Source organism: Pavona decussata, unplaced genomic scaffold, assembly GCF_977016875.1.
Source record: "Pavona decussata unplaced genomic scaffold, jaPavDecu1.1 SCAFFOLD_53, whole genome shotgun sequence".
NCBI lineage: Eukaryota > Metazoa > Cnidaria > Anthozoa > Scleractinia > Agariciidae > Pavona > Pavona decussata.
Window position 1 is genome coordinate 4175065 of NW_028145475.1, and position 26228 is coordinate 4201292.

Here is a 26228-nt window from a genome sequence, read left to right on the forward strand (position 1 = left end):
ATTAACATTGTGTATGCTGGGTTTAAAGTTTTTAGAACTTTTCTGTGCGTTTTTATTAATGAGTACCTTTAGGGTTTTCACACGCTAAGAATTATGGATAAATGTACCGGTCACCATCTTTTTCTGTACGGTGGATTGGCGCGAATCTCAAACGTAGCTAGCATTGATTCTTAAACTCTAAGAATTTAAGTAAATTGATGACAACTCCAAAGAGCCATTCAACAGAAATCCTGACCTCACTCACTGATTTATTGTACTCCTCCATCAATGGCGTCCGTGTCCAGTGATGAAATACGTTTTGGAGTTGAACCCTGAGGGGATAAGCCAGATTCCCATTTAAGCACATAGGTTGGCCAGCTGGAGAAAAAGCATACTGCTCCAAGTCATACAAAAGTCTCGAATCTACTAATATCCCAGCATCATGTCTGCGGCTCCCTGAACGAGAACAAAACTATGAATTTTCCCCTAATATTAAGTATTAATTTTGTTTCTCTTAAGGGGCCAGAAAGTATGTGAATCCAGACATGTACAGTACAAATGGAGCAACTTAGCCTTGTGGTTTAGGATCAATATTTTCAGTGTGGATTGATCATGTGTTCTTCCGGTCAAGCCTATCTCCCCAATGCCATCGGTAAGTTCAGAAATTTGTCATTTCCAATTGTATTTATTAGCCATACAATTTGTTGTAAGCTTTTGTCAATATTTTGTTTGTTTACTTTTTTGTGGGAATACTGCTGCTACTTCGCGGGCTGAAATGTCCGAGGTTTTTAGCCATGGCTGAGATGGGTAGCACGCATAACTTCACTTGCTGCTTTGAACAGGGTTCGTACGGGTCCTGGAAATCTTGGAAAGTACTTTAACTTGATTCTATATTTCCCAGGACTGGAAAGTCCGTGAAAATGGTAGGAGGTCCAGGAAAATCCTGGATAGCTGTAAACTCAAGTAGTAAAGTTGAAAGAGTTGAGGAGCAGCTAGATGGGAAGATCCAACAACTTAAAAATACTTAATGTACTTTTTGAACCCTGGACAAAATATTTCTGAATACTGGAAAAGTCCTGGAAATTTGTTTCTGAAAAAGGGTACGAACCCTGTTTGAGACGCTCTTCTTTATGCAATACTTTAGCTACACCTTTAGGATCCCGGGCTCGGATCATGGCCAGAAATCCGTGACAGTCAGCGCATGTGGTGCGGGCTCGCATCCTATTTCTCCGCTTCAACGAATTTCGCAGGAGAAGAGGGAAAATTTACATTTAAAGTATGAAATTAAACTCTAAAGTAGACATTTTACCCTTAAAGGCGATTTCTATTCAGTAAAAGCTAGGTTTTTCGCAAGTGAAGGGTTGCGTAACGCCTAAATGTGCCTGTCACGCTTGTTGTCACGCGACTTTCATAAACAACCGATTGAGAGGGAGAAAGGGAAAATCCGAAGCTACAATCTGTGCTAGACAGCGGTATATTCCCATACACTAAGAAGGTCATATAAGCTTTATAATTCGAAGATGGCGGGCGATGTTTCGTCTTGAAAAGCAGTTCAAATCATCAATGTCCTCAGCGATTTCAGGTGGTAATGGCGCTGGACTTGAAATATGGATTATTGGGATTTTGGAAAACGTTTGGCCAAACTTGTGCGGGTTCATATGCCTTCAAATAGGCCTCAAATGGAAGATCGATCTTCGTAGAGAAAGACTAGACGTATACGCATTTTGTGCACGAACGGATATAGCGATGTTGGACGAAATGGAAGTAGCTGAAGTAAGATGAATTTAATACACTAAAGGCGTGAAAAAGGGCTAAAATGTATTCGTCTTGGGCCGAACTTTGGCAAATCTGTGTACTGTAAGAATAAACGTGAGTAGACTTTGACATGTTTTATGAAGTTGTAGACGTACGCAATTGTCTATCAGCTTCGACTACAGAGTTATAACTGCATTTTCTTATTTTCTCACACAAAGCCTTTATTACCCAGCCATATTTAAAGACCACAAGTCGTGCGTACTGCGCATGCTTCGCGGCCATCTTGTCCCGGATATCTAGCCATGTTCACGAAGCTCTCCCAAGTTAAGGTGTATCCTAAGTATTGTTTCTTGACAATAGCCTATTGTTAGTCTAACAATTGTCTATTGTTAAAAAGCACTACATAGGATATTTCTTAACTTAGGAGAGTTTCATGATTCTGGCCCCTGTTGTTTAAGGCAGATTAAAAGCAGCAAGGGCTAGAAATTTAAAATTTAAAATTTCGCGTGCAAGTGTGAAGCTTTGGAAATTTTTGTATCCGGTCGTCAATGCGTTCTTCTTTCCAACTTTTACACAATCCTTACAAACGATTGAAAATTTACTTTCGGTACCCCAAGTTTGCGGCCACTCAAACACAACTCTCTTAACCATTTATCTAACAACTGACCATACTAGTTTCTCGCCCTTTTCACAGTTCAGTTCTCATGAGCTCGAATTAGTTGTATTACATGGCGCGCGCTCTCATATACGATTGCGGAAGCTGCCGAATAAAAATGGCGGGTGCTCATTCAAGTTTCTCGAATGTCTAACCCACGGCTGCTGGGTACCCAAAAGATCCAAGATTTTGTTTGTCAAACAAAGGGCAGTAAGTCCTTTGAAGCGAAGATGCATTAAAATTTTGAAAATGTTTTTTCGATCATTTTAGATAAGAGATGTAGTATTTTTGAGTTAACACGAACCCTGGTAAAATGAGTCATATTTAGCCATGACGGTATATTGCGCCTTATTTTTACAAGTGAAATATGAACTCTACAGTGATCCATGCGTTTCAATTCTTCCCTCTGCAAATTTGCTGCTGACAATAAACGTAAATAATTATACCAACGAGAGTATAAATAAGTGACCGCCAGGTGTCATTTTATTAAAACGTTTTCTGGAGTAATTCGTTAAAAGCACCAATTCATAACAAAGCCAGCCGTCTTAATATAAACCGATTAAGGTTTACTACTTTTAGCTAAAATTAGTCTAGCAAGTTTAGCCGCGTAAAAAACCATCTGAAAAACCAAATAAATCGCGCCATATTTTAACCTCAAAGGTACAACTTCATTGAAATGGCATAAATTTTATTTTGATGTGTACGAAAGGCGACTTAGCTTAAAAGTTTTTGTTTTGTCTTTTTAATTCATATACTAAACTAAGTGTAGCTTTTATCAAAAATTTATTTACACGTACATGTCTAGTTGACCTTTTGGACACAAATGCAGTTCAGCGTGTAAGAAGTGCTGCTCTGACTGTGTACGTCATCAATATAAATTGGTTGAATTTTATAGGTCGCTTTTGTTGACGATCGAGTGTTTATTGGTGTTGCCGCGGTTTTTATAATCAGTTGATCAGTTTTATAAGTTTCGAGAAATGATAATTTGGCGTTCGAAAACTCTTTGTAAAGCATTTCCAAGTAAAATTCAATCCTGGGGTTCTTCCTTCCATAAGCTAAATACGTACGTTCCTAGTGGTATGGGTTTTGTGATAAAGTGAAAGATTGATACAGCTGAAGAGATTCACGGTCCTTTGTCGGAAGCCTGTTCATTGTGTTTATTGGTATAACTGGTTGTTCTATTTCAAGTTGGTGTTCTTGGAAATACTGTAATGGAATATGTTAAGCCTGGTGAATAAACGAGAATGCTGTATTAATTGATAAATGACACAGGCATGCTCTGAAAAAAATCCGAGTGCTCCTATCAGGAGTCGAACCTAAGACCTTCCGATTACTAGTTCGGATGCTCTACCACTGAGCTACAGGAAACTCGTGGGAGCTAAGGCCACTAAACTACTAAACTGTTTGTTTCTTTCTGCTTGTAGTCATTTTTTAGTATTAGTAGAGTTAAAAACGTATTTCATTGTCGCCGAACGAAAGCCGACTGTGAAAAAAGGAGCAAGCGGATACTGAAGTTTAGGGAGGAGCCTGGATATTTTCGTATACCTACCAGCGTTCAGTTTTGTAATCGTTCCACTTGTGTACGCTAGTAGCTGATACGTTCAAAAATATTTACCTCTGATCCTTTTTCGCCTATCGTCTACATACACTAAAACGATCGAAAACTGGAGGTAGTAATCGTGACCAGCATCCTATTTCTCGTTACAGTGTCGTTACTTCATCAATCACCCAAATCGGCTGGAATGAAAGCTGAAAGGAAATGATTACAAAATACCGCGAAATGTTGACTTTCAAACAAATTCTCCCAATTAGCTTCATAGAAGACTAGAGGTAACGGTGAGGAGAATGCGGTGTACCGGGGCTTAAGGGTTGAGTGTCCGCTTCACTCCTCCAGAATATACTGATAGGTTTTCAAAAGAGTCAACATTCAGTTACTCTACTGGAGACGATAAATGAAGATACATAAATTTCAAACGAAAACGCATATAATTTCATGATTGTGATGATGCAAACGCGTGACAGGTTTTCTTGAGGAACACTGCAATTACCACGGAAAGGCCCTTTGACTGAAAGCTGCAAGACTGAAATTGATATGAATAGAACTCCCCCAAATTCTTAATTAACTCACTGGCAAAATTCTGGCGAAAAAAAACTTTCGTGTACATTAAGGACGAAAAATATTTGAAAATCGTAAGTTTGTTTTGTCAGCTGAGTTACTGAATAAATACAAGGAAAATTAGTAGTATATATATACTATTGAGATACCTGTGAAAAGAAGCTCGCAAGTATTTAGCCTACTCGTTCATTTTTTATAACTTGAGCCGGCTTGTAACAGAACCAAAAATTAACAACTAAAAAATGTTAAGATATTTCTGGAATGGAAATTTCAGACGGAACAATTAGTTACCGTCAGGATACACACTGAATACTAATAATGTATTTTAACCGCTAATTTGCGTATACTAAACTTATGCAGATATTGAAGTCGACATAGACAGCTTGTTTTTTAAATTATCGCGTCTCACATGTACACCATACTTTTTTTGTAATCAACAGAAAAGCCTTTGCGCGAAGAGCATATTTAGCTCATTCAAGAATTCTGCGCTGATCCTCTTTTTGTCGTCTTCTTGGCATGTGTTGACAGTATTGATGGTTTGCATGTGACGTCATCGCGGCCATGTTGGTGTACAGGAACAATAAGATTTTTCTCCTCCGGGACTTAACTTCCATTTTTATGCAAACTATATGAGGAAATTTTCTTTTGTTTTGTACGTCAACATGGCGGCAATACAAACCACCTATAGTAAGGCCTGGTAGAAAGTTCTCGTTAAATGCGAGCGCTCCGCTCACTGACGGTTCAGTTTGTCGCGAGCAGTTATTTCTTTTATCCTGAAAATTTTCCCTGGACTCGGCTTCTGAGTTAGTCTAATCCAATTTATATAGCCAAATTGGCTTTCTAGATGTATTTAAATTATTTATTGTCCTTGCTACAGAGTCTGTCATGCAAACATGATATATTGTTTTTTTCATTTGCCTCGCTGGACTTTTGGCACCGCACCAAGCAAATTTTAAGACAAAGCTCATGCAATCTTGGCTATAAAATTGTCTTGTAAATTGTCCACACTTTTTTTAATCAAGAATACTGTTTTATTTTACGCATTCAGGTTAATATAGATTGTAAAATAAAACGAACCCAGCAACGAGTGTGAACCGACATCTCGAAACTTCGTCTTCAATTCAACTAATCGAAGGAGTGTCAATGGTTCGATACTAACTGCCAAAACATCATTCACTTTTCCGAAATTTGCATGAGAACCTGCAGACGAACAGCAAAAAAAAAAAACCAGGACGCGAAAGCGCGAGTTACAATATGGCATGGCTATAACAAAAGCGGCAGGGACCAGAATAGAAGAGATTTACAAAGTCACAATATGTTGTTTATAAAATTGTATTTCTAAAATATTTTCTTGTTCTTTATAGAGAATCCCGATCAACTAGCATTGATATCTCTTTCCTTTATTTGATATTCACTAAACTGACTGAGTCATAATCCCTTTAACTCCATGGATTGTGTTCTGTGGGCGTTTATAATTAAAAAAGTTAAGACCGTCACAAAGTGTCTTTCCCATTTTCTTAAGATGTTTTCTCTACCCGGAATCGATGTAAATTTATTGACCCCACTGATGTGGTATCAGTTCAATTCGCTTGTAAGACGGACATAAACAATACTCTGTGGCACTGTCCTCTGTAAACCTAAGAGCTAAACAGACTCAGCCACGACTGCACCAGAGGATCATCTTTCGAGGTTTTCTCGTCTAGCGAGGTTTTTCTTAGTTTTAATTCCTTGCAAACCGCCTGTGCCTCTATTTGTCCAGTTCGCGGCGATAACATTTCATCATCTTTAAAAAACTCGGGGAAAAAGAGCGCCACCTCGGAAAAACTCGTATCTTGGCCGCAACTTGGTTTGAACGGAGAGGGTTCACTTGAGCTTCTAATAACTCCCGCAGGTGTGATTGAGACTTTCGTCCCTTCCCGCCAATACGACGGTGCGGTGGAGAATGTATGATGGCGCGGCGATGCGTGGGTGAAAGCGATCCTCCTTTCATTGGAACTTCCGTAAATGGCACTGTGTAAAAGATGCATAGACATGCTTCCTGCAAGTTTGCCACACCGCTGACTCGTGGCGATTGGGGTTTTACAGGAATCAAGGTTGTTAGAGTCCTTCGCTTCATCATGATTAGTTTCGTCTGAAGATTCAACTGTTTCCATTATGGTATTGAGTCTTCGTGAACGAGTGGCCGGGTTGCTGTCCTTTTTGAGCATCTCTTGCATGTTGCAGCCAGTTGTCCTTATGCTGTTTGGCATGAAATTTTGCAATGTTTACTCTGTGAGAATGTATTGAGAACGTACAAAAGGGCCTTTTGCCGCGGTCTTTATCTTCTTGGAAGGCTTCTTGTTCATGAATTGAAATTTATTATCCATTGCTTAGCAACAGCAAACACTGAATACAATCTGTAGAATCACCTGGATTCCAAAAATAGCCATTGACAATATACCGCCTTTTAAGGTACACAAACTGCAGCCAGGTGAATGTATAGTGTTTTTATGCTAATTGAAAACGTTTTAACGGAAAAGTGTTGGCCTTTACCTCAAGGCTTTAATTCTTTAGATTTGCAAAAATTAATAACTTTAATGTTAATGGTTTCCTTCAAGTAAGTTAGAAAAACGGACTTCAAATTGACGCTGCTTTGCATCTCTGTTCCTCGTATTAAAAATAGCAATTAACTGAAAAATTGGCATGGCTACAAAATTGAATTCTTATTCGTATGGTAATGTGCGTTATTTATTTTCTGATAAGTTTTTAAAACCACGTATCCGTTCGAATGAAACGATAATGCGGTATAAATGTCTTTAGTTTATAGTATTTTTACTGAGGTAATTTCCGTTGTTTTTAGTTTTTATAGTTATACCGAGGATAAGATATTCCTTGTAAGGCGACTTTTTCATTCAACTGAACGTGTAAAATGCACCTGAACGCAAATATAGACTATGCTCATGAAAATATATCAGACAACGGACTGTTCGTGCGAGCAATCTCATGACAAACAAAATATTTTATTTGATTTAGTACTCATGGTGATGACAAGGGATGTATGGCAAAGTGATCGATAAACCTATGTTTTGTTTCTCTTGACACGTACCTCATGCAAACATGACGGACCATTTGAAAGAAATTTTATTTATTTTAAGTATGGAAATAAAGAGTGGAATTTTGTGTATTTTGCGAGCGGTCTCAACTGAACCCAAGTGGTGAGAATCCCCGCCACACCGACTCGCCGATGTTACTCTGGATGCAAATATAATTCGAAGATTGTTATCAGGAACGGTATCATGAATACGTCCTGAAACGGTCCATTATCAAACAAGCATGCGTGGTAGGGTCTAGAAAGAGGGAGGGAAGAAGGAAATCGGGCGCGTGGCCGCGTGCTCGAAGCGAGTCGACCGCTGCCATGGGTTTGCGCGCACTTCCGCAGATAGCAGAACTTAGCATTAGTGTTCTTGGTATTTAAAAAGAAAAGAAAATATTTCCGCGCAAATAGGATTTTTATGCTTTTCCTCTGCGTGATTTATAAATAACAATAGTCCTGTGTCTTGGGGAGGAGTTTATTGTAATTGAAGGAAGCCCCCTTTAGTGTTAGTGGATCACGTGACTATTCATTCCTTGTGCCAGTTTGTCTTCGTCTCGCGTCTTACACCGATTGAAACGTGGGGGTAACCATGCATTTTTCAGAGATAATAAAGCGTCAATTTGATAAGAATATGTCATACATTGCTTTCTGTTTTAACACTTTTTAGAATTGTTGTTTCTTAATTATCTCAAAAAAAAAAAAGCACGGTTAGACCCAATTTTCTTTTTGGATTCCAATAGCCCTTGTTAAGATCTGCTTTTCCTGCATAGTAATAAACTGCGCAAAAATACCTCTGTATTAGTAGGGACCGTCCTACCGCAGACACTGACTCGGAGACTTTTCATTAGTAGCCATTACAACGCCCTGGAGACACGGACTTTTCGGCGTTCATCTTATGAATTTGACAAAATTTTGTCATAACGTTTATTTCTTTAACGTTCACTTGTTCATTTACTCGGTGTAATACAATAAATAAAGTTTTCTAAGGAACTATTTGCGACACTAAAATATATGCATTTCTTTCTCGTCGTATTAAAAAAATATGGCCCTGGTAATTCACTTTCTGAATTACGCGATAGATCAGATAGAAGCAAATGGCCTTTTTTCAGAAGGTGCTCTTTCTCAGGTCCATTTTGTCTTTTGGCTAAACAGCAATTTTCAAGGTAAATTAAAGTGGTCATATTTATTTTCTAAGCAGAAAAATTTGGTATGTAAGTTGTGTTCTATCGACCCAAACACGCGTTTCTTGGAAAAGAACCCGTTTTTTTTTCGTCAATAATAATAATACGCTAAGAATATCAACTAAAAAGGCGTGAATTGATCAGCAAATAAGCAAACAAAACTTCAAACTTTTCGCGAAATCGTTGGTCGCGGAAACCGGAAGTAAAATAGTACTGCATGCAATAGTGTTGCAACTGAAGAAAAATAAAAATTAAAAAAGGTATTCGGCGCATTAATATTTTGTAGCTTGTTGGCCTCCTTTTTATTTTTCGTATGTTTTGTTTTTCTCAGTCGAGGGTTTACCTTCCACCCAGAGCGAAATCGCCAATACAAAGGACTTGAAAGTGAAGAGGTATAGCTGCCTAAGACCCAGTCATGATATTTTAGTATCTTGTCATCAGCGCGAATAATGTCGACCTTCAACTGTACATCTAGATCTCTGTGCAGATAATGAACTTCAAAAAAGGCGTCATGAGGGAATATTTTTGGTTTACCTATAAAAAGATATCCATCTTCAACTGGCGCAAAATGTATATCGTCCATCGTATTTGAATCTCCAGTCGTGGTTTCCTTTTGTTTCTAAGAACCAGTGATCTGTAAGACATTTACAGCTTCTTGTTAACTCATGTGCTATACATGTCCATAACAATAACATTAGTGTCAGAATCAGCTCAGTTGCACCTCCAAATTCAAAATTCTCCATACTAATCGAAATACGTGTCATTTTACGTAATTGTATATACCATGTATTGACAATGCAAGCAGAAACTGGAGACTAATTATTAGTAATAAGCATTTCAAGACGCACGTAACGCGACGAATTGTTCTCTGTTAAATTAAATTTTCTGGTTCTTTTGCATCTGTTTTTATAAAAGTGTTGAATTAACTGATCAAAACATTTCGGATTATTGAAATGGTTCGGTATATAGCTCCGTGTTTCCGGCACGTAGGTGTGTGCGTGACTAATTATACCTTTTTACGTTATGAATGTTTCAGCTAGGCCTTCCTGGATCAGTTTACAGATTACGTTTAGCAAAGGTTTCTCGCCAGATCCTCCAAAGCAAAATAAGCGACACAAAGAGCAGAACATAAATAGCTTCCTTAATAACCTTAAGAAGGAGATGTTTTTCAGCAATGTTAGGATTTTGTCAGCGGTTATGAATTTTACATTTACAATTATTACAATCGTAAATGACTCTCATGTGAGTAAACGAAAGTTCATCAAGTCACGGACAATGTATATAACGAAAAATACTTTAAAATATTTGCAGCTTTCAGATGATAATTTCGTGCTTTACATCATCACGGGTAACGAACTTGATGCTTTAAGATGCAACACTGAGCTTAGCTTATGATGTTCGTGATTTTCCTCGGAAAGAGCCGTGCGGCAAAATCCGTGTTAAATTTTTTAATTATAGATTTTCAGGAAATCACTCGCACCCTTTACGTAAGCGATTGATCATGAATAAGTATTTTTTGACCACTCGGTCACGATCCTACAATGTCTGGTTACTGACTATTTTCTAAGTGCGTTATTAAAGGCGAAATGAGGAATGGAAAGGATTTTGTTTATTTGTAAGATTAAGTATTGGCTCTGACTCAGAGCAAGTACGTCTTCTGAAGGTAGTCGTGCTTTGATGCACAACCCGATGATACGTTAGCACTATAAATAATAACAACGCTGGAAGGAGTGTCATGATCGGATTCATATCTTGAATACCAAGATAGCGAGCAAATTTAGTAGCCATTTTAGGATTAGAAATGTTATTTCTGCTTAGTCAAAGTACGTCATTGATCAGCGATTCGGAACGACCCAATTCGTTTAGTTGACCAATTGGTTGCAATCTGCTTACTCGGAGAACCATTATCACTAATTTAATCTAGCGGCTTTCAATATAAAACTGCGGCCTCTTGGCCTAAAGCAAAAAAAAAAAAAAATCCTCAAGGCTTCTTATAAAGTTCCAGCAGATTCACTAACAGCCAACGTTTGTAAATAAGCTACGATTTGGATATATTTTCGAAGTCAAAGGCTGTTCACTAAAGTCTGAAGCAACTGAGTTGTAAACCAGCCAAGCAGCTGCTAAAGCAGGATGTGCCGATTTACCGGGTCTCGATACAGAGACTACTCCCCAAGCCGTTCAGCTAGAAAATCGTATTGGCGGCGTTTGCCCACCATTTATGAAGCCACGGACGCTGAAATGGCCAAAGAAAACGATGCAAACGGAAGGGAAAATGAACTTGAAAGAAACGAAGTGGAAACAGAGCAGGTATTGGGAGAGAACGCGTTGTCGCCACCATTAAAAACAAAATCTAGATCTGCAGGAACAAAATGCAGAGTTTATTTGGGAAAGCCTGACGTCGTCGGAACAAATGAAGCACAATTTCAGCAATTTCAAGATGACTGGAGCTATTTCTTAAGAACACCTTATGCGGACTTTTTACAAGAGAACTTAGGTTCGTCAGTCAAGGATGCAGGTTTCTCTTCACCTGACGTTAAGAAAAAGCCGATCAAGTCAATCAACACGGAGCTAGAAGCTCATCAATGTAGTGAAATTGCTGCTTGGTTGGAATTCTTTGGCTAATGTACAGTTTTCTGTAAATTATTCAGTCAAATGTTGTTGCCACGCGCTGTACTGATTCCATGAGCAAACTTTCAATCAAAGTAGAAAAATTGTTAAGAAAAAGCTTAATACCCACTTATAATTTCCTGAAAAAGAGGGGCAGGGTGGAAGGTGCGGGTGACTAATGGAAACGTTGGAGGAGAGTGGCGTGTGACATACGTTTAAAATCGCGCTGTTTGTCAACTGCGTGATAAAAGTCTAAAATTGAATAGTTTGACACCTGCATAACTAGAAGTTTCCATCAGTGTGATAAAATTGTGGTGGTAAGAATGCATATGCCCTAAAATTTTAGGACCACTTCCAGTGTCAGTAGATTTTCAAAATCGAAGCTTAACCTGGAAAATGAGCGAAAGGGTTTATTTCTTTTAGTTATGTTAGGTTTAAAAGCCATTGAAAAGGAACAATATCAAGCAACCGGTTCGGAAAATATTTAGGTTGAAGCTTAAAATGGTGAACACTGCGTAATCTTGACCCAAGAGAATAAATTAAATTCTAAACAAGTTTGTGGATGTAGATTAAAATTAGAGAATTGAGATACATGTGGAACTTTTCATCCACCTTGTGACGGTCTCACATAACAAACAGAGAAATATAAGGAAGACGTTTACCAAAACAAAAGTTCTTTAATTGGAAGACATGCAGCCATCTGACAGTTACGCCTAAGAGAACCAGACTAAATGTTTGAAAGTTAGCATGGCTTACATTTCTAAGAAATCCGGAGATTCGGTAAAACATCCTGATCATTCAATGAATACTTTTTAGTAAAAGACAATCTTAGACTTGAATTGTGTCAGAACCCAAGACCATTGCAAGGCCAGTAAAAATGAGTGCGATGCTTAAAAATGATGAACGTACTGTATTTCCTCGAACATGCGCACGGGGCGCTTGTTTCACTTTTCGCTTTTTTGTGTTTTCAACGTCAATAGACTGGCGAAAATTTGCGATGATTTTTTGTCCTTAGCAGCAAACGTGGAATAAATTCAACCTTCTCTTGTCTCAGAGACTATTTTTATCTTTTCATTGATGAGGGCTCTACATCGTATCGGTTTTTGTGCCGGAACAGAAATCGAACCGGTGAGAAAAGAAAACGCCGTGAAACGGCCACAATTGTTGTTCACACTACATCGTTTAGGTTTCGTACCGGAACAGGACCGAAAAATACTTCGTATAGCACGCCAATCCGATTATAAATAACCTGCTCACATTTCCCTTGGAGCGGCCCGAAAACGGATCCTACGTGTACAGTGTTCCACTTCCGAGGGCTGGCGATCACAACAACTCTCCGGCACAAACGTGCCGAAATCAGCGTTTCAGGTGCGAACAAAAGGCCAATTTAGTATGGGTTTCGTGCCGCCGGTATAACAGCTATCCGGTATAGGGTGAGCGTAGCCATGGTTTACATGTATGACGGCAAGGGGGCGCTTAGACGAAGGAGGAAGATTATCGAGAGATAAAAGAAAAACTGATCCGCGAATAGTAAGATGAAGGTTGAACAAACTTGCTGTGTGGTACTGTTTGTAATACTATTTTTAAAATTTAAAATATGCGCGTATTTAAAAATAAACAAATGAAACGCTGTTCAAGAGTTGCAAGAAAGTGGACAGGATTTTGTCGTCTCTTGCTTTGGACATGCACCCGTCTGTCACATGTAAGAAAATCATGAAATAATTTTTATTAGCATTTTCTTTCTTAAAACTTACTAAAGTGCTTCAGGGTATTAACTTTAAAAAGACTAAATAAAAAATACATATTTATGAAGAAACAATGGTTATAATGTATGGAGAGTATATTTCAGGTACTGAGGAAAATTGGAAGAAAATTGAGGGGCACAATGAACTTGAAAGGAAATCCTCTATTAAAAATGCTACGGGTGACTAAGGTGCTAAAGTATTCGAATTCGATCAAAAACCAATGGAGTTTATCCAAAGAGAATAAGAGCCTTTTGGCGAAGAAAGCCTCTGGGTATTCTATAGTCATACTCAGGTGCGTACGTGCCGTCACGTTTCTTTCAGCACAAGAGATTACGTTAATACAAAAACATTTGACGCGGCGGAAGTCAGAACCGTATCGAAAGTTTTCAATATGCGGAACGAATACTTGTAAACTAATGGTTTTTTTCGTTTCTCGGAAGTGGCTATTATCAGGTATGAATATGAATTTCTTGAGAATAATAATATTGACTTTATTTCCTCGTTTTTTAAAAGACACGACTTCATGTTAACGATACGGTTAGGTTGATTGTCGATTGTTTGCCGAACTGAATTGAAATCTAAAGGTGCGCCAAAAAACGAAAGCTCGTGCCCATCTCAATCCACAAATCAAACAACAGAGAAACAACGTTGGTTTAGTTGTCGGGTTTGTTGACCATGGGTAGGTAGTCATATTTCATAGAAGCAAAACTAGAAAACCAATAACCGCCGAGACTTCTACTGAGATATGTTTTGGTTTAGCTTCAATTTACACCGGAAATTTCAATCCTTTTTGTACAAAATCTTTGCCATTACTGCTATGTTTTAATCTCGTGCTTACCATTTTACTGACTTAATTGGGAGCACCCCTGCTCTCCGAAGGACGTCTAAGGCTACTCTGTAGTTATTGGCATAAAGAGGTCAAGTTTTGGTTTTCGAAATTGTTAAGTTATATTGTCAGGAATAGCAATGTCTTTTATACCCCCAGCTTGGACTATTTTCATTATCAAAATCGACTGTGTAAGTTGTGAATCTCCCTGAAAATCGCAGTATACGTGGCATTGGATGCCAACTTTCAGAAATGAACTTCAAAAATTGCCAGAACCCATTGGAAAGAAACGTGAGTATATCTAGTGGACGATTACTGAATTGACAACTTTAGCCTGAAAATAGAAAAGCAGAGAGAGCCAGATTAAGGGGAAAATCACACTGAAAATCGGCAGAGTTGACGTCATCGAGATGGCATTTATCATGTGGATCAACTGGGGTGGATTCTGACTTGGCAGTGATGACAGGTAAGCTGGACGCCGGGCAGTTACTCAAAATATTTCCTTATATATAGCCCATGCATTAATTATACATGCACTACTCTTGTACTACCCCTCAACGAGCAAGTATAGAGTTTGAGTGGGAAACGTATGTGTAATTACCTGGGCGGAAATCTTCCTAAGCTATTATTGATATTCTCAGATACAGTTTTTACTTCATTTCTTTTGCTGTAAATCCAGTCGTCATCTTTGTCTTGAAGAAAAGTAAACAATAAAACAAAACACAAACAAACAAAAAACAGGTACCTGACATTGAAAAGATTAATTAGGTGGCTGGCGAAGAATTGCATCTTCAAGATTTTGGTCAGTTTTAAGAGCCTTATGAACAAGAGGACTCGGCTTTGAAAAAACATACCTTTTTCTTGTCGGCGGGCGAATTGAATTGAGCGGATAAGTAAGACCTGAGGAAAACATTTTAATATAGAAATAAGCGATACAATAGAGGAAAAGACGTTTTGCCGTCATCAGGATGTCACTATCAAGCTCAAAAAGGCAAAGACTGATAGGTGACGCTTGAGAAATCCCCCTGCTAATAAATGGATTCTAATTAGTCTTTGCTGAGACCCGCACAACGCAAGTGATTAATTACGACCGCAAATAAATGCGTCTAAAATCATCAAGTCACCACCAGTAAATGGCAAAAATTGTTTGTGTTTCTACTGAGAAACCTTTTCGCTTTAACTTTTTGAAGGGCACGTTCCAAATATATTAATTGAATCTGACGATGTTCAGGCTTGGCTAAGTTATAAGTTATAACTCGTTTTGGGTTCGTGCAATAAGCATGTGCTATCATCAACAACCTAAATTATAGGATATTTTTTAATTGACAGATCTTCTTGATGTTCGATACCTTCCCAAATTAATTATTGCTCACTTTGGGCCATTGGGGAATTCAGGACACGTTTTTCTCAACTGCTACTGCTTGATTTTTCTCCGAACATAATTTTTGGCACTTTTAAAACACCTTTTTTGGTTCTATTTAAATGAAATGTTACAAGTTTTTAAGCTGATTCTCACGATGTCGCGACGCGTTAGACGCGACCTATTCTGGCATCGTCATAACTTTTTGTTTGGGATTCAGGACACATTTTTCTCAGCTGCTACTGCTTGATTTTTCGCCAAACACATTTTTGAGATCTTTAAAACACCCTTTTTGGTTCTATTTAAATGAAATGTTCCAAGTTTTTAAACTGATTCTCACGATATCTCGACGCGACCTATTCTGTCATCGTCATAATTTTTTGTATACATTTGACATTAATTTGTTGTAAAACAGCCTGAAAATACGGATTTCTTCAGAAAGACATATGTAATCCTGGTTCTTGTGCTTTTTTGTATATAGTACTTTCATTGTAGAGCTAGCATCGGATCTTCATTCCTTTAACAGTACACGGCCATGGGTCCTAAACATTCGTGTCGTGTTTGACTCCCACCACCAACAAAGTGTTTGTGAATCTTTCAGATCTTTGTTTGTTTGCTTGACATTTTAATTTGTTTTTTGACGAGATTTTCAGTCGAAGATGTTTAATTATAACTAATACTGAAGATGGTTTAGGCTTTCGCCTGAGTCTGAGTCAGATGTTTTATGGTCTTGATCCATGCAATATGCTTCTCTGAGGTGAACAATTGCCTTCGACAAAAACATTTTGTGGACCTTCGTGGTGTCCCGGCGCTCCCTTGTTTTTTCAGTTTTGATATTTTTCATTTAGAATGTGCAGATGGTTGACTTTCAGCCAATCCTGGGTATGTTGTTATAAACTGTAGTCAATTTTGATTAAATCACCATCGTCTCATGCTGTTTTGCCAGAAAATTGTTGGTCAGTTTGAGATATATTATATTTTTCTCTCAGCGATATTTTTCACTTTTTGACTATTGTAACGATGTTTTATGGTCGTGTGGCCAATGTCAGAGCTATTTTTTGGTCTTGATTCATGCAATATGTTTCCATGACGTCTTTGACAACAGTCTGAAAAATACGACTTTATACAGACCTTTTGTGTCGCGGCGCCTTTGTTTTTCAATATTGTATTGTTATATTAATTTAAAGAAAATGGTGTTGTCATTGATTCTAGTCACGTTTGAGTCGACCACCGTTGCCTACTTTTCCGTCAAGGAATTCTTTGTGAATTTTCAGATATATTCACTCGAAACTGTTTTTCAGATTTTTAAGTTTATACACTAATTCCTCGTTATTCTTTATGTTGGAGCGGTCTCGATTCACGTCATTTATTTTAAATGCAAACAACAACCTGAAAAATATGGCTTTTCAAAGACCTCTGTGGTGTTTTGGCTCCTTTCTTTTTCAGTTTTGATATTTTCGTTGAAACTGTGTGCACCTGTTAGGCTTTTAGCCATTAATGTTTATTATTATTAATTCTAGTCACGTTCGATTCAATCACCATTGTCTTGATCTTATTTTCCCTAAAATTGTTTGTGGCTTTCAGATATGTTCCATGAATTTTTAATCGACATTTTTCACGTTTTTAAAATGTGCAAGGACTTCGTCGTTTCATCCTTTTTTTGGTCTTCATTTTTCAATACGTTTCGCTGACTTGTTTGACAGGAAACAGCGTGAACTTAAAATTTGGCTTTTTACAGAACTCTTGAGTGTCGCCACTCCTTTTATTTTCAGTTTTGTTGTTTTTCGTCGAGAATTTGCAGATGTTCAAGCACTAACCACCAGTCATGGGTACATTATTATAAATTCTAGTCACGTTTGTCAGTTTCAGCCGGTATTGTCTTCATTAACCGAGTACTTATTAAACATAGCCTTATTTGGGTAAAAATAACAAAAATAAACGAAAAACATTATTATTTTCTTAGTTTAGCCAAACTATACGACAGGCCCAAGGGCGACTAATTTCACACAAGTAATATGACCATATAAGAGCTAGGCTGCCAGTTTGGAGTTAAAAGTCGTAAACTTCGATTAATTCAAAATGCTATGAATTGAAACACGATTTATTCTTACCTAGTGTATCTGAGATTAGATCTGAACCTGATTTGCAAGCTAAATTAAAACCGAATTATCGATAAGACGCACGAGGAACATTTTTCAGTTTTATGGAAAACTTAGGTTTTGGTTACTCTCTTTATACATTCACCTGCTTCAAGACTTTGTGAAATCAAAATTGAATACTTGACGTTAACTCTTCAGGTGGTTCAATGTCAAATTTTCAGTCATTTAAAATGAAAACTACTGAGTTCCACTTTTGTGTAATACGGTTTGTTATGCTGTAATTGGTGGCTTTAACTTTTGAGTTTTGTGGATAAAATTTTAAAGTGTGGTAATTCAGATGAAAGCACTTGAGCAATACTTTCCTGCGGTGGTGTAGAGAGATCACCCAGTAACAACATAGCCGATTTATTTCGGACTCGCCTTGCAGAGGTTTCCCTTTTTGTCGAGCCATTGTTTCCGGCTAGGTAGAGGTTGACTGTGATTGCTTTACTGAAAAAAAGGCGCCGACGTCAAACAAGGCATTTATGCTAATGTTTTATTGACAATTTCTCGCTTTGGGGGTAATGCGTTGGTCGATTAAATCAATGATATTGTGCGGCTGTTCCGTTCACAACAATCGCTGCATCTTTATAAGCTGGATTCACAAAAGGCAACGCAGAGTTTTGCTTTGTCACTTAGCTGGGTGCTCAGGTCATTCCTCTTTTTCTAACCTGTTATCCAAAATTGATCTGGTTCAAACAACCAAGTCTCGTTGATACAGCATTAACAAGGAACAAGAAACAAATTACACCTGGTCTTACGTCGTCGCCGAAAAAACTCATGGAAATATCATCGCAATATGGCCCTGAATCAAGCAGTTCTCGGGATAAACGCAGATTAAGTAAAGCCGAAAGGACGCGAAGGAGCCGTGAGATGTTTTGGCGAAAAGGGTCCAAAATTCTTCCAGACTTTTTTCCGCCTGACACACACAAGAGGAAAACCTATTATCATCAAACAGCTCTCGCTTTTAAAGGGACAAAATTGGTGAAGCAGTACTCGTGGGAGAAAGAGGAAAATGGACAATTTGAAGCGCAGACAATCGCTCAATCTTGGATGATGTACTTTGGCCTTGAGGCCTGTGAAGCGTGACGTTCGTAATGTTGTTGTCTCTATATTTAGACTCATTTTTCGTTCTGTTTTCTTATGTCGGTGCAGTAAATATTTTCCATTCCGCTTCGATGATTAACTTTGGAGGGTAGACATTGCCAGATAAGCTGTCTATAAATAGAATCAAAATCCTTATATTATCTGTTAACGACAAACCCATTTGCCTGTAATTGTGAAGTTTCATGATGAGATATCCTTTTTAGTTCCACTCAGCCTACATATGCGGCTTAAGACAGACATTGCTGTTCGAATTCTTAGATCATTGGCCTAGGATTTGCAAAGTTTTGGCTCAAAGGCTTCCTAAACCCACCAACTTGTAACACAACAGAATCTTTTTCCTTGTAACAAATGATTTTATTTTCAATGAAGACCGATTCCTAGTGATGTTTCCATATTCCAAATAGATAAGAACGGTAAATAAATACAATGTTTTGGTGGCCATCTTATAAATTTTAGACTGATTTCCCATTGAAAGAAAACAAATATTAATCTGCTAAAGGACCTTTTAAACGACCCTCGCGATTACATAAATTTTATTGAAAATCTTCCCTGATTTTGATTTCTTGGACTAGTTGAATTGACCGGTGGAAATTTTCAAACTAGCCTTCCTTCAAACCGTAAGGACAAAGGTTCTCTGTTATATTTGAAATAAAATTTACCATGCTTTTGCACTTAAAGTACATGATGTAATGTTCTCCTTAGCTCATTAGAAATTCATCAACTGAGTATCCTGCAAATCTAGATCTCCGACAAATTTTAATCTGTGGTGAACTGCTGAAATGGATTAAAATGTGTTCTCAGCAGGTATTGTCTGCATCGAGAGTTTTCAGTCTCGAGTTTTCGCCGTCCGTTTCATAAATCGCTTCACTTTTATATCTGAATCACTATTTACACACTGCGTCAACCGGTAAAAGTGACCTTTCCTGTTATTGTGAACCGTTCAGTCGGCGACATTAAATACGACGAATTCTTTCATTTTAGCGATATTGATTTTGCAAAACATCACGGCTTTGATCTTGATCGATTTATCTTAATCTGTTTGGAAGTTTTGCAAAACATCACGGCTTTGATCTTGATCGATTTATCGTAATCTGTTTGGAAATAATCAAATGTCATCGGTAAGTGAGAGCTTCTTAAAAACCCGTTTTATTCCGGTCAAGATAATAGTTAAGATACAAGTTGTTTTTTGTCCGGAAAACACACCCCTGGATACTCAGGGAAAGCGAACGGCAGAATGCTGGAAAGCGTAACGCTAGTAAAACTGGTGAAGGCAGAAGGCGTGACAAGCTCAATGTACGCATGTACCGAGGCAGATTCCTTGAGATTGACAAAATCTGTCTTCTAATAAAGGTTTTCCTGTGTATTTCAACTAAATTTTCTAACGCAAGACAAACAGGTCTAGACAAACTAACAAAAAATGCAACAAAAACAAGTGTCTGGCAAAGTTAATTCACAGCATAGAAAACGCTGGCTCGCGGATGCGTTACGTTGTTACGTATGTGAGCGTGTTTACGTAACAGGATGACTGAAGTAGGAAGACGGCCAAGTGTCCTTCTGTGACCAGCGGGATACTAACGCCTTCAATCTACACGATTTCAGACTTCTAATTGCCTATTCCTCATTGTCTTCATGTCATAACGCCGGTAAACCGGCGGTCAAGGGACCACCGTTTAACACGAAAATTACGTCAAAATGCGTTGGTAATCAGGTGTCATGCTGGAAACACAACGATATTTTATAGGCTACGCTTTCGGCAGCCGTTCTGTTGAGCAAGTTATATCACAACAGTATGACTGTTGTTTTTGAAACATGTTTGTGATCATTGTATGTAAGTTTGCATAAAAAATCATGTATTTCACGTCCGAATATTTTCAATGCTTTCCTTACTTGCTCTAACTATTGAAATTTCAATGATTTTTTTGCATGGGGGAAATCGATTTTGGTCCTTGCACGTGGGATTTTCCTGAAAATGTAAAGATTATGCTGCAACAATAACACAAATCTTGTCGAGAAGGTTTTAGAAATCGTTAACCATGGGAATTTGTCAGATCCGGAGTAATGTTATCTACTTCACCGGCGTTTGACTAAAGCCAGTCATCCAGACGATTTCTAGAAACGATTGTTGTTAGCAACAACCACACCAAGCCGGTATCGAGCAGTATCCTTTTCGCATTGCTTATGTTTACTGAGTATTTTATTGCGACATTCGTTCATATTGGAGGAGTTCAGTTTGTGTTGTTTTTCATGATTAGCCCAATATTTTGTACCTTAAATGTTCCCCTCCGTTTACAAAGCCGGTATCGAGCAGTATCCTTTTCGCATTGCTTTTGTTTACTGAGTATTTTATTGCGACATTTGTTTATATTGGAGCACTTCAGTTTGTGTTGTTTTTCATGATAAATCCAATCTTTTGTCCTTAAAATATTCACCTCTCTTCGGATAGACCTTATTTGTATTCTCGGTTTTGAACTGGAACTAGCTTACATAAGTCAGGCTAACAGAGGAGTCTTTTCACATGCAAACATTTTTTTTAATATATTCCCCCCGCAAGAGCCTCCATTCCAAGCTAGTTCCAGTTCAATACAGAGAATACGAGCATGGTCTATTAGATGTATACTAAAACAGTTATGGTCTATTAGATGTATACCAAAACAGTTATTCATCTCGGCAGTTAAGATTGTTGACTATTTACCTCGCCGAATACTCGTCAATGTTTACGTTAAAAAAATGTGTGTGTTTATTGTAACACCGTTTGGTTGGCTGACGTGGGCGTTTAATATAGGAAATTTTCATGATAGCGTCATTTGACTACAACTGCTAGAATCTAATTAGTGTTATTTGCCCCCCACTGGCATTACAAAATTTGAATTTAAAAAGAAAAACGAAATGAATCGGCCATTTCCGAGTTGCTGTGAGCCTCATTATGAAAACGAGGCTAAACAGCGCAAAGCCTTTCGTGTGAAAATTAGCTTTGTTTGCATATTAATGAAAACTAATTTTCATAATAAAAACTGTGCACTCAGGCTCACTTTCACAATGATGTTCAAACCAACTCGAAAGTGGCCTATTAAATGGCCTTTTTGGTAAGTTATTATTTTCATGCCAACAATGCAAGGTCAAAGTTCTAAAATTCTGCACTCTCGGCGGACAGTCTGGTTGATATACACGGCCGCCTAATTCCGCAATCACGACTCGTACGAGTCGTCAAACAATTGTTTCCATTGGTTAGATTGGTACAAGTGGTGAAGTATGTGTACTTTTCAGTGGAATAACAAGAAGTTTTTTTTTTTAATTTCATGGGGTGGAAAACAATCATTGTCGAGTGGACAAAGGGAAATGTCGAGTGGAAAAATGTATCTCATTGGGGAGACTTAGAAAAATCAAAGATGTTGTTGTAAGTAAAGGCCCTAGCAATCTGTTGTCGAGTCGTACGTGTGTCAAGTGGACAAAGAGAATTATCCAGTGGAAAAATGCACCTCATTAGGGAGACTTTGAAAATATCCAGCAAGTTGTTGTATAAGTAAGGGCTCTAGCAATCTGATGACGAGTTTCGTCCAAAGTTTTTGTCCGTTCTGTACTTTGCCTGCCTGATTTCTTGAACGAACTCATTATCATTTGACTGCAACCCTTAATGAGATGCAGTTCACTTGAACGAGTCGTTCGACTCGTACGAATTGACCAGGGCAGGACCCTTTTTTAATGAGATGCAGTTTCGCCACTTGAACGAGTCGTACCATCGTGCGAGTAGGCCAATTCCGAGTTGCTGCGAACCTCATTATGAAAGCCAAGGCTAAGTACAAAGTTTTTCATGTGAAACTTAGTTTTGTTTGCATATGAATGAAATCTAATTTTCATAATAAAAACTTTGCACTTAGCCTCGCTTTCACAATGAGGCTCAAAGCAACTCGGAAATGGCCTATTGTAGGCCAGGACCTTCTAGTGAGATGCAGTTTCACCACTTGAACGAGTTCGTACGACTCGTGGAATTGACTAGGTCAGACCTTCTTTAATGAGTTGCAGTTTCACCGCTTTAACGAGTCGTAAGACTTGTTTGAACGACTCATTTAAACGGCTCGTACGAGTTGACCAGCCCGGGAGACTTCTTTAATGAAATTTTGCTTCACCACTTGTACGAATCGACTTGGCCGCTTCGTTAATGAGATGCTAGCCCGCTACTTGAACCAAGAATAAACATCATGTTGTTTTCATGAAAAGTATCACACTCACCACTTGCACCAGTCGTCCCAGCTGAATCTTCACGTTCACTACTTGAACAAGTGGTGAATATTTACGGTGGTCCACAAGTGCTCCATACCAAGATGGCCCTCCATACCAAGATGATTCTCCAAAATATGCTGACATTGTTCCACTGTAACAGGCTGCTTATAATCTTGAGCAGAATGCAATTCGGGCAAAAAGAATAGCTCATCTGGTCTACCAGGGACTGTTTCATGCCGTGGGTATTCCAGTAATCCTTCACTGTATTTCGGTCACGTTGGATCAGGCTGGAGAAACAAAACCACAGACATTCCATTTCGAGGTCGTTTCCAGGAGTAGAGATTGACCGCTTCATTAAGTCTTTGAAGAAGTTTATCCACCAACTGGCTCTACTCCGTCGGTAAAATGACCACCATGCTTCAATTCTTTGATTATGGGGAGAGGTGCCATAAATGTGAACCATTGTGACTCACTCGTTAAGATGCGACGAAATAATGTGCAACCGTTCAAGTCCATACATTACGGCATGAAAGGAAGGCTTGTATGCACTTACCTGTACTCAATTGAAGCACAAATTTGTAAAAAACATGGCGGGAAGAGGCAGAAGCCAAGAGGATACCGGGATTGGTACCAGAATGCCTTGCGGTCACCTGACTGCTCGTACCCATGCGTCGCTCGTTATGCAATTGTACGATTCGGTGTGAGTTTATTCGAATTCGGTGAGTTTACTTGAATTCGGTGTGACTTTCTAGAATTTGGTGTGACTTTTTAGAACTCGGTGTGACATTCTAGAATTGGGTGTGCACTTGTGGGCCACCGTAAATATTGGACATGACTGGCACGGTCAACGAAAGCATCACTTGGCAAATATAAATATATATAATTTGAATAATTTCGTGATTATTCTAACTCGCACAACTTATACAATTGTTAGGAACAGCGTTCGGGTTAAGAAAGAGAATGAAAATTTCACTGTCGTTTGTTCACGTTCTCCACCAAATGAAACCTTCAATTCGGTCATTCCATGTTGCTGTTTTGTAAAGGAGGGCAAAAAGTGCACCAAAATGTATTAACGCAAGTACAGAGCAATTGGTTTTGTCCATTGAAGCAGTTGTTTTTTGACCTTCCGATTCCCTTCGAGAATTTGGAAACTCGAGTTGTTTTTGTATCTCTCACATAGAAACTTTGGGAACAAGACACCCAAAGGAGAAAAGAACCGACTCTTAAGAGATTCGGTGATAAACAGTCAGTGTTATTTAAAAAATAAAAACGTTCAACACAGCTTGAGCCTCTGCCTGTACTCTAACTAAAAATTTTCGCCTACCAGTGGACAAAAATGGCGGCCTTAATCTCCACGCGTTAACTGTCATACAACCAGCTAGTTCAGTCAAAATGAGCATGAATAACTCAATCAAAATCCTGAAAAGAGCGCCCTATTCATATCCGCTCTTAAAATATGATCAAGATCTACTAAAGTTAGAGGGAAAATAGCATGAACGAAATACACAATATTATACACTGTAATGCTGTATTGGCTCTCCCGCACTGCTATCAGTAGAAATATAAACAGGAAATTAAAGTTTGAAAATGCACAAATAGGCCGAATTTGCCGCTTTTGTTCTAGTTTGTGCTCGGGGCCCTCGAATGTGCGGATCCGGAATGTCTGCAATTGGCTCACCCGTCAGCTATGAATCTTGAGATATTTCTTATTGCTTAAAAGTTGGAAAGTGAAAAAACAAGGAACATCGAAGCCTGGGCACTTTAGAAAGTTTCAGAAGGCATGGAAATTTCTTCCACGCAGAAAGTTCCTGGTGGCCATCTAAAAAGCTTTCGTGACAAATGTAGATTAAGTAAAGCTGAGCGGGAGCAAAAATATCACGAGGTTTGTTGGCGAAAAGGTTCCATAATACTTCCAGACTTTTTCCCACCTGACGCACAACCCAAGAAATCTGTTAATCAGAACATGGCGTTATTCAGATTGGTGAAGCAGTACTCGTGGGAGAAGGAAGGAGAGTTTGAAGCTAAGGCGATCGCTGAATCATGGATGATCTACTTTGGGCTTGAGCGCTGTGATTTTAGAAAGAAGTGTGTTTAAGACAATGGAAATGCAGGGAATTTTTTTTTTTAATGAACTGATACCGGTTCAAATCTGTGACTAAAAAAACAGGAACACAACATTCGTTCTTTGACCTTGGAGCTGTTATTTTCAAGCAAGATAAGCATCTCTTTAAAAAAATGTTTTGAAAAAAAGGCATTATTAAAAAAAAAATCATTAAAGGAATCTAAGGCCTAGGCGACAAAAAAAAATTGTAGAAAGGAGAGATAAGCAAAAGAAAATCGCAAATTTAAGGATGGCGAGCGGGACAGTAAATATAATTAACTTTAAATAACATTTATTTTGGAATTAATTGAACTAGAAGGTTTTGCATGAATGGTTTTACAATGAGTTCTAAAGTAATAGACTTAAGGGATAAACTGCGTTTTTCATGTCATGTAGACAAAAAAAAGTAATAATAAAAATAAGAAGAAAATAAGGCGCATTTTTTTCAAAACGAACCCGCGGCTGATGAGAGTTTCAGAATTGAAAGTATTTGAATTTTTGCTCTCTTGTCATCCGTTTGGTAATTAAATCAAAAAATTGTGAAAAATCGTTATTAAGGTTTTTTTTTTTTCATTTCAATCGAAATACATTTGCCATGCAGTACAATCTAAACTTGGCTGGATGAAGAAGTAAAGTAAACACCTGTTTTATTATTTTCATTTTCAATCACGTCTTATAATATGCCTTTCGGCATTGTCGCGTACGTTTTTACGCTGTTTTTGGACAACCTTTGTCGAAACAGCTGTATATGAAGTATTATTTATATATATGAACTGTGGATGAAATATTTAAAACAATTGAACAGAGTATAAGCCACTTCTGCAGTTTGCGGAAAGAAAAGCTGGAAAAAATTCAGGCGTGAACTGGTTATTATTGGAATTTCAACCAATATAGAGCTCAGAATAATTGTTTTTGATGAAATATAATGGAGGTACGCTGTTACTATTTAGCTGGCCCCAGTTGTTCAAAGGCCGGATAACTTTATCCAGTGGATAAGTCACTATCCGACAGTTTCAATCTGTGCAAAGATTTCAGTATTTCCTCGTGCACAAGCAAATATGCACACTCTAACCACTGCTTAGTTGGGGAGTGTACGAAAAGCTTGGACAACATTTAACGTGAAGTATATTTTAGACGCTGAAGAGTGCCTTATCCAGCGGATAAAGTTATTCGGCCTTTGAACAACTGGGGTCTGGTGAATGTGGCAAACTTGGATATTAGAGGATCGTCCAGAGCGTTAGGTTTTTTTCCAAATTCATACATTATCGTAGCAGTCTTTTGAAATGTTGAAGTTATGGTCGCAAACTGTTCCATAAGACAGCTAAGCCCTCTCTTTTTATGAAAAGTTACAATTGGCTTTTATTTGA

The 26228-nt window shown here is 38.2% G+C and overlaps 2 long non-coding RNA genes across 2 annotated transcripts in view; one reads left to right on the forward strand and one right to left on the reverse strand.

Moving 5' to 3' along the window:
• Window positions 1-213: 213 nt before the first annotated feature.
• LOC146480586 (uncharacterized) lies at window positions 214-24364 on the reverse strand. The gene is made up of 2 exons (XR_014864726.1): window positions 22770-24364; window positions 214-311 (listed from the first exon to the last, which is right to left on the reverse strand). It is a non-coding gene; the product is annotated as an uncharacterized LOC146480586 (long non-coding RNA).
• Window positions 509-26228, forward strand: part of LOC146480587 (uncharacterized) — a 52489-nt gene continuing 26769 nt past the window's right edge. The window contains exon 1 of the long non-coding RNA XR_014864727.1: window positions 509-631. This is a non-coding gene — a long non-coding RNA (uncharacterized LOC146480587). The remainder of the gene's footprint in view (window positions 632-26228) is intronic.